Consider the following 13,415-nt stretch of genomic DNA (forward strand, 5'->3'; position numbering starts at 1 on the left):
TGTGTAATTCTCACTCGCGCACCCCAGAATACATGTACCCAGATCACACCAGCAAAATCATGTGTAATTCTCACTCGCGTACCCCCGAATACACGTACCCCGCTCGCGCCAGCAAATTCGCATGGAAAGATCACTCGTGTACCCCGGAATACATGTCCTCCACTCACACCAGCGAAATCGCGTGTAATTCTCACTCGCGTACCCTGAAATGCACATACCCCGCTCGCGCCAACGAATTTGCATGGAAAGCTCACTTGTGTACCCCCAGATTCACGCCGCAGTGTGGTGAGGAGCCACATGCACCCCGACATCCAGCCCACACCACAGGGGACCACCCTACAGGTCCCAACTCATGTCCCTCCACCCCACCCCCATTGAGGGCAACCTGCCAGCAGGCCCCGACTCATATCCCCCCCACCAGTGACGAGCACCTGCCAGCAGGCCCCGACTATTGTCCCTCAAACACCATGTCATAACAATACAGACCCATGAACCTAATGCCAACCCAATTCTCACCCCACCCCCCAGTACAAACACATAATCATCCACTGCACCCACTCCCTAGTAAATTATCCATGCCATGAGAGTCTGAAAAGAACCAACATGCCCATCAATAAATGTCCCACAGAGCAACAGAGTGGCAACACATGATTGAGCCAATGCTCATTGAACAATGCACGAAACCAATGAGAGTAGACCACACCAATAATGAAGATTCATGAAATGTATTAAAAATAAAACAAAATGACAAAATGAAATCACACATGCAAATGAAGAAATAATGAATGCAATATGAAAAAGAAAGTAAATCCAAGGAAAAATGAAAATCCAAGACATGAAAAATGAAAAGTGGTACATTGCCATAGTCCATAAACATGAATCCAAAAATGAAAAGCTTAAAAACCATTACTCCATTGGCTGATGTCAAAAAGAAAGTATGTACATGTCCGGAACTATTTACAATGTCCATGATCCCTGAACAAAATGAAACCCACAAAAAATCCTATGTAAAACACAACTATAAACAAAAAGTGGAGCAAAGTCTGTGTACTCCAAATAATTAAAAAAAATGAAACCTAAACCTAAACCTAAAAAACTATATACAAAGGTGGCGGGCTAGCTCAAAGCCCGGTGCATGGAGTTCTCCACCCTGACCCATGTGAGCCATGCTCTCTCTGCCTGCCGCTGCTCTGCATCTATTTGTTGGCCCAACCGCTGCCACACGGAAGACACTCCCAATCATGGGTCCTCCTGCCCGCCGGCCGATGCCTCCCACCGGGATGTTGTTGGCCCCGAGCCATGATGGTTCCCACGCTGAGCCTGCTGCTGCCTCCAATGCAACTGCCACAACGGCATCCAGGCTGATGGAATCCCCTGTGTACCGTGCATGTGCCCTTCTTGTTGATGCCTGCATGTCTTCCATTTGCTGGGGTCCAGTTGGTGGGGTGGCCACCCCTGCTGGACCTCCGACTCCTGATTGTGCCAGGGATGTGTCCTCTACCAGCCTTACCGCTGTCTCAGGTGCAGCTCCACAGGGGGCCCAGGTGATACTTGGGCAGGAAGATGGCACGGAGGACGACTGGCACATAGGGGGCTCAGGTGAGGAGGGGGTTGCAAGAAGATCCAGCACACGGAGGAACCCAGTGCTGACAACCTGTCCTAGTAGTTCGATGCGCCCAAACAGGTATTCGAAATGATGTGCATTGTCCTAATGAGAACCCTGCACGTCATCCTGAATACCACGTGCGCGCAATGCCAAACCGGCTAGTACAGGCTCAATCCGGACACGGATTGCCACATCCGCATGGAAAGGAAGGCCAGTTGTTGTTCGCACATCCCCTCCCTGAAAACGGGTTTGGGCGAAGGCATCCCAGCTGGTGCCGGATGATGTAGTCACAGGATCGGGAACAGGATTACACAAGGGTACCTTCGCGGCGGCCTGTGCTGCCTCCTGTCCCTGCCCCTGGACTGCACCACTAGCATCAGTGAAATCCCCCCTTCCAGGCCCGTGCATTAGGCTGTCACGGCCTCCTCCTCAACCAAACCCCCCACCAACCTGGATGACTCTGTGCCCTCTTCCTCAATAGGCCCCTGTGGGGGCTCAGCTGCCCCTTCTGCTGCTGAGGAGTCCACCTCCAACCCCCGCCTCTTGGACCTTCCCTCAGCAGTTGCGGCCATGGACGCGGCACCAGACTCCTCACGGAAGATATAATAACCTCGGAGGGGAGCTGGGCCTTGGTCTCCGGCTAGTGGTGGCATCTCTGTCGCTGTGCTCCACAGCACTGTCTGCGCCCTTTTCATCAGTCGACGCTGCTGACAGGGAGAGATAGAACACAGGCATCAGGGCACTGTACAATGGTCTGATACACACATGACAGTTGCACTTGAGTGGCAGTGTGAAACTTCACATATGGCCTCACACTCCCCAGCACACATATCATTTGAACCCACACACATGCACACATTTACAAGAATGGTGCAGCAGGCAGCAGCATCCATACAAACACAACTGCATGAAAATCCAAAGGTTGGCATGATGTCACAAGCAACACATTGAGTGCCGAACACATGCACACACACCACCAGACAGACATGCATCTGTACATCTCCACCACCTATCACAGTGCAATCATCGGCAACTATATCACATGTGCCAATCGGGTACCTACATGTCTGTGTCACATGCATCCATGGCGTCTCACAGTCACACCTCCCCAAACAAACACACACACATTTACACCATGCACATGAATGAAGGTGTGACGATCATCCATGTGTCACACCACAAACATGGCTGAGTACATAGATAGGCATGCAAACATGTGTGCATCTTCACATGCAGTTGTGCATCACACATGACTTGACTCACATGCAGCACGGTCATGTCCCTGCACATACACATCCATACCTGGGCCATGTCAGACATATGTCCAAGCTGCACACTCCTGGCACACCTCAACATGCACTGCATCCAATGAGTATGCATGGACACTTACCGCTGGACTCCAGACGGGTCTGCCTCTCGAGGAACTGGAGGTGAAGCATGGGATGAATGCATTCCAGGACCCTCATTTGGTCGGTGGTAAAACAGACCCTGCACCCCACTGCATCCGCTGCATCCAAGAGGCGCCAGGCCTTCCTGAGGGGTCCTGGACCTAAAGTCCTCCCACCACTTATGGACATGTTTCAGATCGCGGGTTGCCACCCCCTCCGCGTTGATGGCACCCATTATGTCCAACCAGATCCTCCTGCGTCCTTCCTTGTCAGCGCGTGGTCATCCAAAGAGGGCATCATAATGCACCAGGATTTGCTCCACCAGGAAGTCAACTTCTCCTGCAGTGAAGCTGGCAGCCCTCTGCCTCTCTGCCGGGGATCACCACTAGTCCCAGATGGAGTTTGGCCCAACATGGCAAGTGTAGGTGGGCAACTGGGTCCTGGTGCTGGGCTGTGGAGCGATGGAACAGCAGTCGGGAGTCTTCTGTTCCAGCAGGGGTGGTGGCAGCAACTGGACCCCTGCAGATGGCTGATGTGCAGGCACCAAATAGCAGGGCACAAGGCCAGCATGCGGGCAGCAGCAGATGGCTCGTGGGAGGCGGCTCGGGGCTCTGGGGGGCAGGAAAATCGCCTGCAGGGCAGGAGTGTGGTCTTCCTTGTATTGTCACGGGGCAGCTTGATGCAAAGTGAATCCGCATGTGAAAAAACAGCATGTCGGGGGGCGTGGTTTCGAGTCATGGCAGTCGGTTCGGCTCTGTGAGAGCTCCCGGCTGGCGCCACATTACCAGCCACAATGTCCGGTGAATTTTGAGTTTGGAACTGATAAAAAGCATTGGAGTGGGGCTCAGACGAAGGAGCATGCCCTAACGGCTGTTCCGCCTGAGGCAGACCCACGAAGAGTCCAATCAAGGAGTGAGGTCAAAATGGCGGGCGCTGCCTAAGCTGAACTCGGCCACTGCGGATCTTTCCGAGGGGAGCCCGTTAATCAAACAGAGGGCTGAGGAGGTGCCGGGACCCGACCACGACACGGTGAAGACACTGCGGTCTCCATCGGGCTGAGCGGGAGGCCCCCGGCGGCTGGCTTTCTCATCCCTTCCCGCCCCCAGCTCCCCCACCACTCCTTCCCGCCACACGGGTCTCTGGGGGGCTGCCGGAGGCTCTCCCCCCGCAATTAACAGCAGGAATCACCCTCCATTGCTGCGACACCAGCACGCCTCTGCAACCAACGGCCTCGGACATAGCCTGGAACCTCTGTGGGGAGGGCCTCCGCTACCCTACTGGAGCACCCAGACACTACAGGCCTGCGGATCTGCCGGTGGAGGGGAGTCTGGCTGGTGCCCAGCCCCTGCCGTCATCCTCCTCCACCCTGAGACGCACCTACAGCTGGGGGCTCAGCGACTGGAATCGCCCATGACGAAACGGCCCGTCTCTGTCCCCGACCAGGCCTGACTGCTGCACAGGCCCCGGCGCCCTTCCCGTCAAGTGCAACTTCCACAGGGTGGCCATCTTCCGCGGCCAACTGAGGGCCCCGCCGGCCTCGCCGCTTTTCTGTGCCTTCCCGCCGGGCGGCAGCGGTCCTCCAGCGGGGGCCGATCGGAGCGAGGCACTGCTCCTACAGCAAAGTGATCCTTCAGTGCGCTTCCCCCTCTCACATTGCTCCAAGTGGCAGCGCTCTCAGGACACTCCTTCCCGGATAAACTGCATCCTCCTATGATCGGGCTGCAAGAGGTGGCCATCTGGGCTCCGGTTCCCCCTAGACGCTCTGCAGCCTCCTGGGAAAGGCCTGTACTGGGTGCCCGAAACAGACTCCAAGTAATCCCCTGATAGCAGGGGTTTAGCTCTCATCTCACATCACCTGAACTATCGAGCCCCTCCCCCCTCGTCGAGGATCATAATTGAAGAATAAGCGCCTTAGGAGGATCCGCTAGAATCTGCAAGAATGGGTCTGGCACAGGCTTACCCCCCACCCTCCCTATCCTACTTGCACGGGGCCGTACTGAAGCGCCATGACCAAATCCAATAAAACCACCAAGCAAACGGACATCTCAGTGCTACTAAACATGCCTGCTGGCGGGGAAAAAAACAAAAAGGGTGAACGCAACGAAGGTGGGATGGGAGATGCCCCCCTCGAGGATCAGGCAACCAGGGAATGCCAGGGGGTTAAAAAAGCTGACTTGCATGACCTCCTATCAGCCCTCACCAGGGAATTTCAGAAGGGCACGGAAGAAGTAAAGAGTCAAATTGCTCGTCTGGACAAAAGAGTGGGGGAGATCGAATCGAGGACCGAGGAAACTGAAACCACACTATGGAAACAGAATTTTGAGATCGGAGAAGGAGCTGACTGAATTAGGCCTTGGAGCGCAGGTGCGAGGGTCTCAAAGCCAAAAAGAAGATGCTGAAAATTGCTTGAGGCAGAACAATTTCAGAATTCGGGGAATTCCATCGGCAATCCCGGAGAAAGACCTCCCAGCATACGTATCCGATCTCCTCCGTCATATCATCACCCTTCCAGATAATTCTCCCCTGGAGCTCGATAGAGTGCACAGGGCAAGACCCAGGCAGAGTCCTAACAGGGTAGCTGACGTTCTAGTAAGGGTCCATTTCTATAAGATCAAGGAGGAGATAATGCAAGACACCAGGGCCATGGAACACATCCACTTCTGGGATTCAGAGATAGCTCTCTTTCAAGATCTGGCAGCATCAACCCTGGCTAAACTCTCAAACCCATGGCGGACTGGCTGCGTGATTTCAAGATACCCTTCTGCTGGAGCTTTCCCTCAGGCCTTGCCTTCACCTGGGAAGGGAAAATGCAGCAAATCCCTCCCCCGCGAGAAGTGGAACTATTTATGAACCCGGACACAGAGGAGGAGGTCCAAGGGGGCTCGAACCGCTCGCCCGGGGTGACCGACTGAGAGTCTCTCCACTCCTGGTCCCAGGTAGTGGGCCGATGTAGGGTGCGCGGCCCATCTTCCAGGTGGAATAACACCAACAATCGCTGAGGGCTCCATCTACCCATACCGTGGTGTCTCCACCTGGGAGAATTGCTCTCACCGAATTCAGCAGCCTGGGACTTCCTGATTTACAGCCCCCAGACAGTCGGCCAACCCCCCCCCCGGGGGCTCTGACATGGAACCTAGAACCACACAAACGATCTGGCCTCCCAGGACCCTGCCGGAAGGAACCCAAATTAGCAATCTCCTTAACCATAGTAATCCACTGTGCACTCTCTCGCACTGCATTGTTTTCACCTATACAGCACAAGACCCCTTGGTCTCCTATCTAGCTGGTAGCCACGGCCCAGCCGACAGCCCCATTGGTAGAAGGCTGGTCTGGATACCGATATTGGTTTCCTATTTCAAGTTTTGTTCTAGTTTCTTTTGTTGGTTCATCTTGGTCAGAGGGAGAGGGGGAGATGGAGTCGAGGAGACGGCTGGAAGCAGGGGGGAATTGGGCATCAAGATACAAGATGAAAAGGGGCTCATCCCTTTGCAAATGGAACCACCATATCAACGGCAACTTGCCCCACTGGAGGGGGGGTCTCCAGCCCTGCAAATAGTAAAACGCAGGGTTTTTCAGCTATCCAACCTAACCACAAATGGCCCGGCCGGAAAGGGAGCTCTCGATCCTGACCTGGAACATCCAGGGTCTGAATGCCCCTCAGAAGAGGAAATCCGTGAAGCATAGGCTCCCCCAACTGGCACCCGAAATTGTATGCTTTCAGGAGACACACCTCCTCGGGATGGACGAGTGCCGCATAGCCTTTCAACGCTACACAAAACGGTACTTTGCCTCTGCTGGTCTCAAGAAGAGAGGGGCCGCCATCCTAACAAACATTACCACCAAGAGGGATCCAGAGGGTTGGTATCTTCTGCTGAAAGGTCTATTAGTTGAGCTACCCATCACTATAGCAGCCATATACTGCCCAAATACAGCGCAAAGCCCATTCCTTCGCAACCTCCTCCCCATACTCCTCTACTTCACTGAAGGTCGGCTGCTCATGGGGGGTGATTTCATCTTGACTCCAGACCCAAACCTGGACAAAACGCACCCTCCATCCAAGGAGGACTTTTGTAAGGCTCTCGCCATGGCAGCATTCCTGAGGGAAACCGACACTATAGATGCATGGAGATGGGCTAACATGGGGGCAAGGGACTACACTTTCTTCTCCCATGCCCACCTGCAGCATTCTAGAATTGACCTACTGCTACTCTCCAGCGCTCTCATTCCCTGCGTCGAATCCATCCAAATTGGACACAGAGCCCTTTCGGACCACGCACCAGTCACAATGAATCTGAGGGCAGAGAGCTTCTCCGAGCCACCTCAGCGGCAATGGAAACTACAAGACCAGATCTTGACAAACATTGCGATCAAAACGGAAATGGCAGAAGCCCTCAAGAACTACTTTACGGAGAATACCACCGAAGACACATCAATTGCCACGATCTGGGATGCCATGAAACCCGTCATTAGGGGCACGGCAAACGACTGTACCGCCCGGCTCAGATGGCTGCGCAAGCTGCAACAAGACGCACTTGAGGCAGAAGTGACAGAAGTAGAACGCATCCTCAAACAAGGCCAGAATAGGAAAGCGAGCCGCGTGCTCCAAAAAGCGAAACGCTCCCTAGAAATGCACTTAGCAGATAAGGTGGCCAGAGCACTAACATATACCAAACAGTTCTACTATGTGCACAGCAACAAAGCAAATCGGCTCCTGGTCCAAATATTGAAAAAGCTGCAATCGAGAAACACTATCCAATGTCTCCAGGATGCACAAGGGACTCCTCGCTACTCCAACACGGAGAAAATAGAAATCACGAGAGCACATCACAAGGGTAACATGTCGGGTTACCCCATGGCCGCACCCCCAAAAGCCAAATACCTAGCAGGAGCACACCCACAACTCAAGGCTCTAGAAGCCCCTATCTCGGCAGAAGAAGTGAGCGAGGTCATAGCAGGTCTGAATTATTCAACCCCAAGTCCGGATGGGCTCACGGCACAATTTTACAAGAAATGTTCATACATATTTGCACCCCAACTGGCGGCCCTCTTCAATTCATTCCTATTATCGGGAACGACCACCCCCTCCAAGGAAGAGTCATTAACCATGTTGCTACTGAAACCTGGAAGGGACCAGAGTCTCTGTGCCTCCTACAGACCCATCCCTCCTGAACTATGACGCAAACATTTTCACCAAAATCCTTGCGACCAGGCTGGCTCCCCTGATTCCAGCAATCATCCACCCGGACCAGACCGTATTCATTCCCGGCCATAGCACCCATGATAATATAAGGAGAACCATAAACATTATCGAATCAGCCAGCAGGAAGGGGTTGGAACTGATGGTACTATCCCTCGACGCTCACAAAGCGTTTGACATGCTTGATTGGGGTTATATCCAAAAAACATTACGACATTTCAGCTTTGGTCCGAATTTCATAAAATGGACACTAACGAACTATCAGCATCCCTCCACCAGACTAAGAATCAATGGGTCCAGGTCCGACACAATCAACATCTCAAGAGGCACAAGGCAAGGATGTCCCCTTTCCCCCCTAGTCTTCGCCCTCTCCATGGAGCCATTCGCGAACAGGGTACGACAAAATGCAGAGAGCCAAGGCCTGAAAATCAAGGCCCAAACATATAAAGCCACCCTGTACGCTGATGACGTCCTCCTCACGCTGACCAAGCCAAGGGAATCTATGAAGGCCCTATGGAGGGAATTGATGGAATTTGGGGAAGCATCGGGATTCAAGGTCAATCTATCCAAGTCGACAACACTGAGCATTAACCTGCCTCGATCTCTAACTACAGACTTGGAAAAAGAATATCTTATACACTGGGCAAAAAAGCAACTACCATACCTAGGGGTCCAGCTGCCATGTGCACCCAGCAGACTATCCAAAGCCAACTTCCCAGCGCTTCTCAAAGAATTCGAGAGCGACCTGATACGATTGCAGAAACAAGAGATCTCCTGGTTTGGGAGAATCACGGCCCTGAAGATGAACCTTATTCCTAGACTTCTTTACCAATGCTCAGACTTACCCACCACCATCTCGAAACAAGCTGTCCAGAAGTTGCAAAAAAACATTATGAGGTATATTTGGGAAGGTAAACAGCCACGAATCCCAAGGAAACTCATGCTCCGAGGATGGCCGATGGGAGGATTGGGAGTGCCCAATGTTGCCAGATATATCCTGGCTGCACAGCTCTCGTATGCGTTCGCCTGGCTGTCCTCCACCCCAAAACCCCACTGGCTGGAGCTGGAAGAGGCCTGGAGCCCAACCCCGATAACCTCTCTACCACACATGAAACGCCACAGCGAATGCGAGGGCAGGGGGCCTCTGTCGGCAACCGAAAACACAGTGGCGAGCTGGAGAAAGGCGGCACGGCTTTGGAAAATCCGCAGCACAACGGGCCCACTCACCCCGGTGTGGAGGAACCCGGAATTCACACCGGGCTACAACCCCAAGAACTTCATGAGGTGGAGAAAAGGAGGAGTGGAGAGGGTGCAAGACTTTTATGAGGAGGGAAACCCCTTGGATTTCGAGGCCTGCAAGATGAAATTTAACATTCCGGAAAATGAGAGGTTCAGATACACCCAGCTTCGTCACTGGCTCTCGAACAGGGACATGAAGCACCTCGGAAGCAGAGACCTCACAGCCCTGGAACTCACCCTCACAGCATCCCCCCCAAAGGGCAGAATATCAACCCTCTATAAGATCCTTGACAGAACGGACCCGACCCGGAAGGAGCTGTACATGCTCAAATGGGAGAAAGACATTGGGAGGCCCATTGAACCGGAGAAGTGGGACCCCATCTGGACGAGAGTACATAGAATCTCGAAATGTGTATCCAACAAGGAGGGGGCTTTCAAGGTATGTTACAGGTGGTACCGGACTCCAGAAACGCTCAATAAATGCAATCCGTCAATCCTATCGACGTGCTGGAGAGGATACCCAGACAAAGGCACACTATACCATCTGTTATGGACATGCCCCAAGGCCACCCAATTTTGGAAATCCGTGTTAGATCAAATCAACAAGAGCACAGGCCTGACAATCCCATGGGACCCGGGTATTGTCCTACTAGGATCAAGCGGCGAGGGCCAATTCCCTCTATCAGGGCACAGAGCTGAAGTATGCACCCACCTGCTGACGGCTGCAAAGATTTCTGTGGCTAGGCTTTGGAAAAACCCAGAGGGCCCGGCAGTACAAATGTGGTGGACGAAATGTTGGGACATAATTGCAGCGGAAAAAATAACTGCCCTCCGGTTTGGGAATAGAGACAAATTCTTCCAGACGTGGGCCCCTTTCCTGGACTATACGGAAATAACCAGGCCTGACCCGACAACCACCCGCTCTACGATGGATGGATAAAGCCGACTGAAAAATAAGGGTGGAGGGGCACAACAGAGGTGTTGACCGGGGGAGTTCCTCCCCTGCTCGAAAGCCCAGAGATAAAACAATGAAAGCCCAGGCCTCTGTGGAACCCTTCTTCCGCCCCCTACACGAGCCTGAAGCATGAACAATCCCCTTGCTCACCTTCACCCAACTGAGAGCTACTATCTTCGCACCTCCCCCCTCCTGGCCTTCCCCACGAACATTTCTCTGACCTGTTGTTGTTGTTTATGTTCTTTCTGTATATTACACATACTTATAAGCACTGTAACGCTGCTTGCAGCGCTCTCAACTCATATGCCACAAGTTATAGGATGCATGTATAAAATCAATAAAAATATATTTGAAAAAAAAAAAAGAAAAAACAGCATGTCAGCGTGTAATTCGAGGAAAGGGCCTTAGAGCATAAGCGTGTAAGTGACTTGACACACACGGGTGCTTCCTTCGGCACAGGTGCATAGTGAATCCACACGTGCAAAAATAGCATGTCCGTGTGTGAATTCGTGTAATTCAAGGAAAGGGCCCAACCGCGTAAGTGATGTGAAACGCGCAGGCATTTCCCTTGGAACGGGTTAAAGGGGAGCGTGGCCCAGCAGTGCGCTGTAGGTGCTTTTCGTGGAGACCAACGCGTGTGTTGCTACTTTTTTTTGTTTCATGCGCCATCACTTCACAGTGGATCGAGGACGTACCTCTTCTTTTGGCAGGGGGCTTGCCTACGTGTGTTTTTCTTTAACACGGTAGTCAGACAGTGAGTCGCGCACGCTATTTTTCCCACTGCAGGTCCCCCTGTGTATCGCTTACCCATTTTCGAGGTCATAGTACCCTGTGTTTCCCACATGTATGCATTTTTTGTGTCCCTGGGTGCCATCGCATACTGTGGGATGTTAATTCCACAAACGTGGGCTACGGGGAGTTGTGTGCACGGTTTTATTGCAGATTTGGGATGCCTGAGCCTTGCATGACCCATCATTTTCTCACTGGGTCACATACAGCCTTGCAGGCACACAGGGGTGCTGTGTACATCTAGTACCCCACCCCTTTACCCCAATTGCCCAGGACAATTGTTGTGAACACCTCCCATTGGCACTAGTACATCCGTGCCATGGTTCAGAGGCCACGAAAGCTTGGCGTCCTCCACATGGTGGGTGTGGTCAGGGACATGACCGGGCTGACCAGGGAGTAGGGGGAGTCCAGTGTGCCCAGGGTGGCTGCAGAGGGGGAAGAGGCAGGGGTGCGCCACTTTGGCAGGATGTTCTGCCACATGTTGGTGCAGTCATGTCACCAACCCCTGCGGCTCTGGGAGATGCAGCTCTTGCATTTGACACTGGTGCCCATGTGACCGGGCAGTCAGTTTCATCTACTTCCACGGGCCCAACGGTAGTGGTAGCTGCAGGTGCAGCTGTGGCATCCACCACCCAGGCTCAGGGTCGGCCAGTGCATGATGCGTTGGCACTTGAGGACTCCCAGGCAGAATTCCAGGTGGTCAGGAAACACAATCAAAGTGTGTGCAGGGATGCTCTGACCGGGGCACATGTCCCTGGGGCAGTGTTGTCATCTGCTGCCCCGAGCAGCCGGGTGTTGGAAACTGCATGGTCAGATGCAGCCAACACCACCCCGGCTGTGAGTCTGCCAGCCAGGACAGTCTCAGTCACAGACCTTGGCACAGCGGCTGTTGCTGTGCTGGGTCCAGTCAAGAGCACCCAGCAGCCACTGACGCAAGTCAGGGCTTCTGTCCTAGTTCCACCTGCCAGTCCCTTGGTCCAGTCCACCAGCATCACTGACCCTACTGATTAGGGCGGCATTTGCCAGTCAGGGTCCGGACCACTGCCCAAGAGGAGGAAGGTTGCTCCTGCACAAGAGGCTGGGACCCCAGACACGGCTCCTCCAGCCACCGGCACATCAAGGAAGAAGCCTTTCGGCAATCCGGAACTGGACTTCCTTGTGGGCTACGTGTCGGAACACGAACATGATATGCTAGTGGGCTCAAATTGCCACACTACGCCTGCCCAGCGTTAGCACCAGTGGAAGCATATTGCGGATGGTGTTAGTGCATTCGGAAATGAGGTGCACACAGCTCAAGACTGAAAAAAGCGTTGGGATGACCTGCGACGCTGTGCTAAACTAAAGCGTGCCTCCAATTATACCATGACTTGGGTGACTGGCAGTGGGCCAGCACCTGAGGAGGAAGTACTCACTTTGCACAAGGTAAACCCTACTGAGTTCATCCCGACACAATTGGTCAAAGGAGTGGAAGAGATGCAGGATTATGATGCCCCGTCCTGTGAGTTTTGTTGCGTGTTTGTCCAGCCCATGTGTGGTTTGCTTGTGTGATGTGTTGTGCCTGACTGCCACTACATGCTATGTGTACATGGTTCTCATGTGGAGGTCATGCAATGCTTCACTAATGCTTGCCTGTTGTGATGCATGCTGTACATGTCAAGCAGACGTGGACTGTCCTCATCACCACACATGCACCCTACTCACATGCTAGTCACCCGGCCATGTTCCAGCTCACTGACCCTTCTGCATGTAGCCTGGGGTGTCTTTCCACTCAGCACTCCGACTATGTCATCGCATGAATGACATATATGTGTGTTCAGCCTGCATGTGGGTACTCCACACGGGCATGCTTCCTTGCCCCTCCACCCCCCTGCACCTCAATTTCACCATGGCACTGGTGGGCACATGTTGGACTACTGCAATAGCCTGTTCCATGATCCTGTGTACATGCACACTTCCTCCTGCAAACCTGCCAGACACATACTGTGGGGTACATCCTTTGTCCTTGATGCAGGGTGTCTCACTCGGACTGTGCAGATGGCAGATGCTCCCTGGGGACATGAGTGCCCATTCATGCTCCATGTGCATTCCATGCATGCCCCTATGTGTCCTTGGTAGGATGATCATTGTAGTACGTGTCCAGGATTACATACGTATCATGGCATTTGGTCATCCATTCCATGCTCACTCTGGCACAGTCCTGCATCATGCACATGTTTCGGGTGTCATTGTCTGTGTGGGGCC

This window comes from Ambystoma mexicanum, chromosome 9 (assembly GCF_040938575.1).
Source record: "Ambystoma mexicanum isolate Mex_15411 chromosome 9, UKY_AmexF1_1, whole genome shotgun sequence".
In the NCBI taxonomy this organism is placed as follows: domain Eukaryota; kingdom Metazoa; phylum Chordata; class Amphibia; order Caudata; family Ambystomatidae; genus Ambystoma; species Ambystoma mexicanum.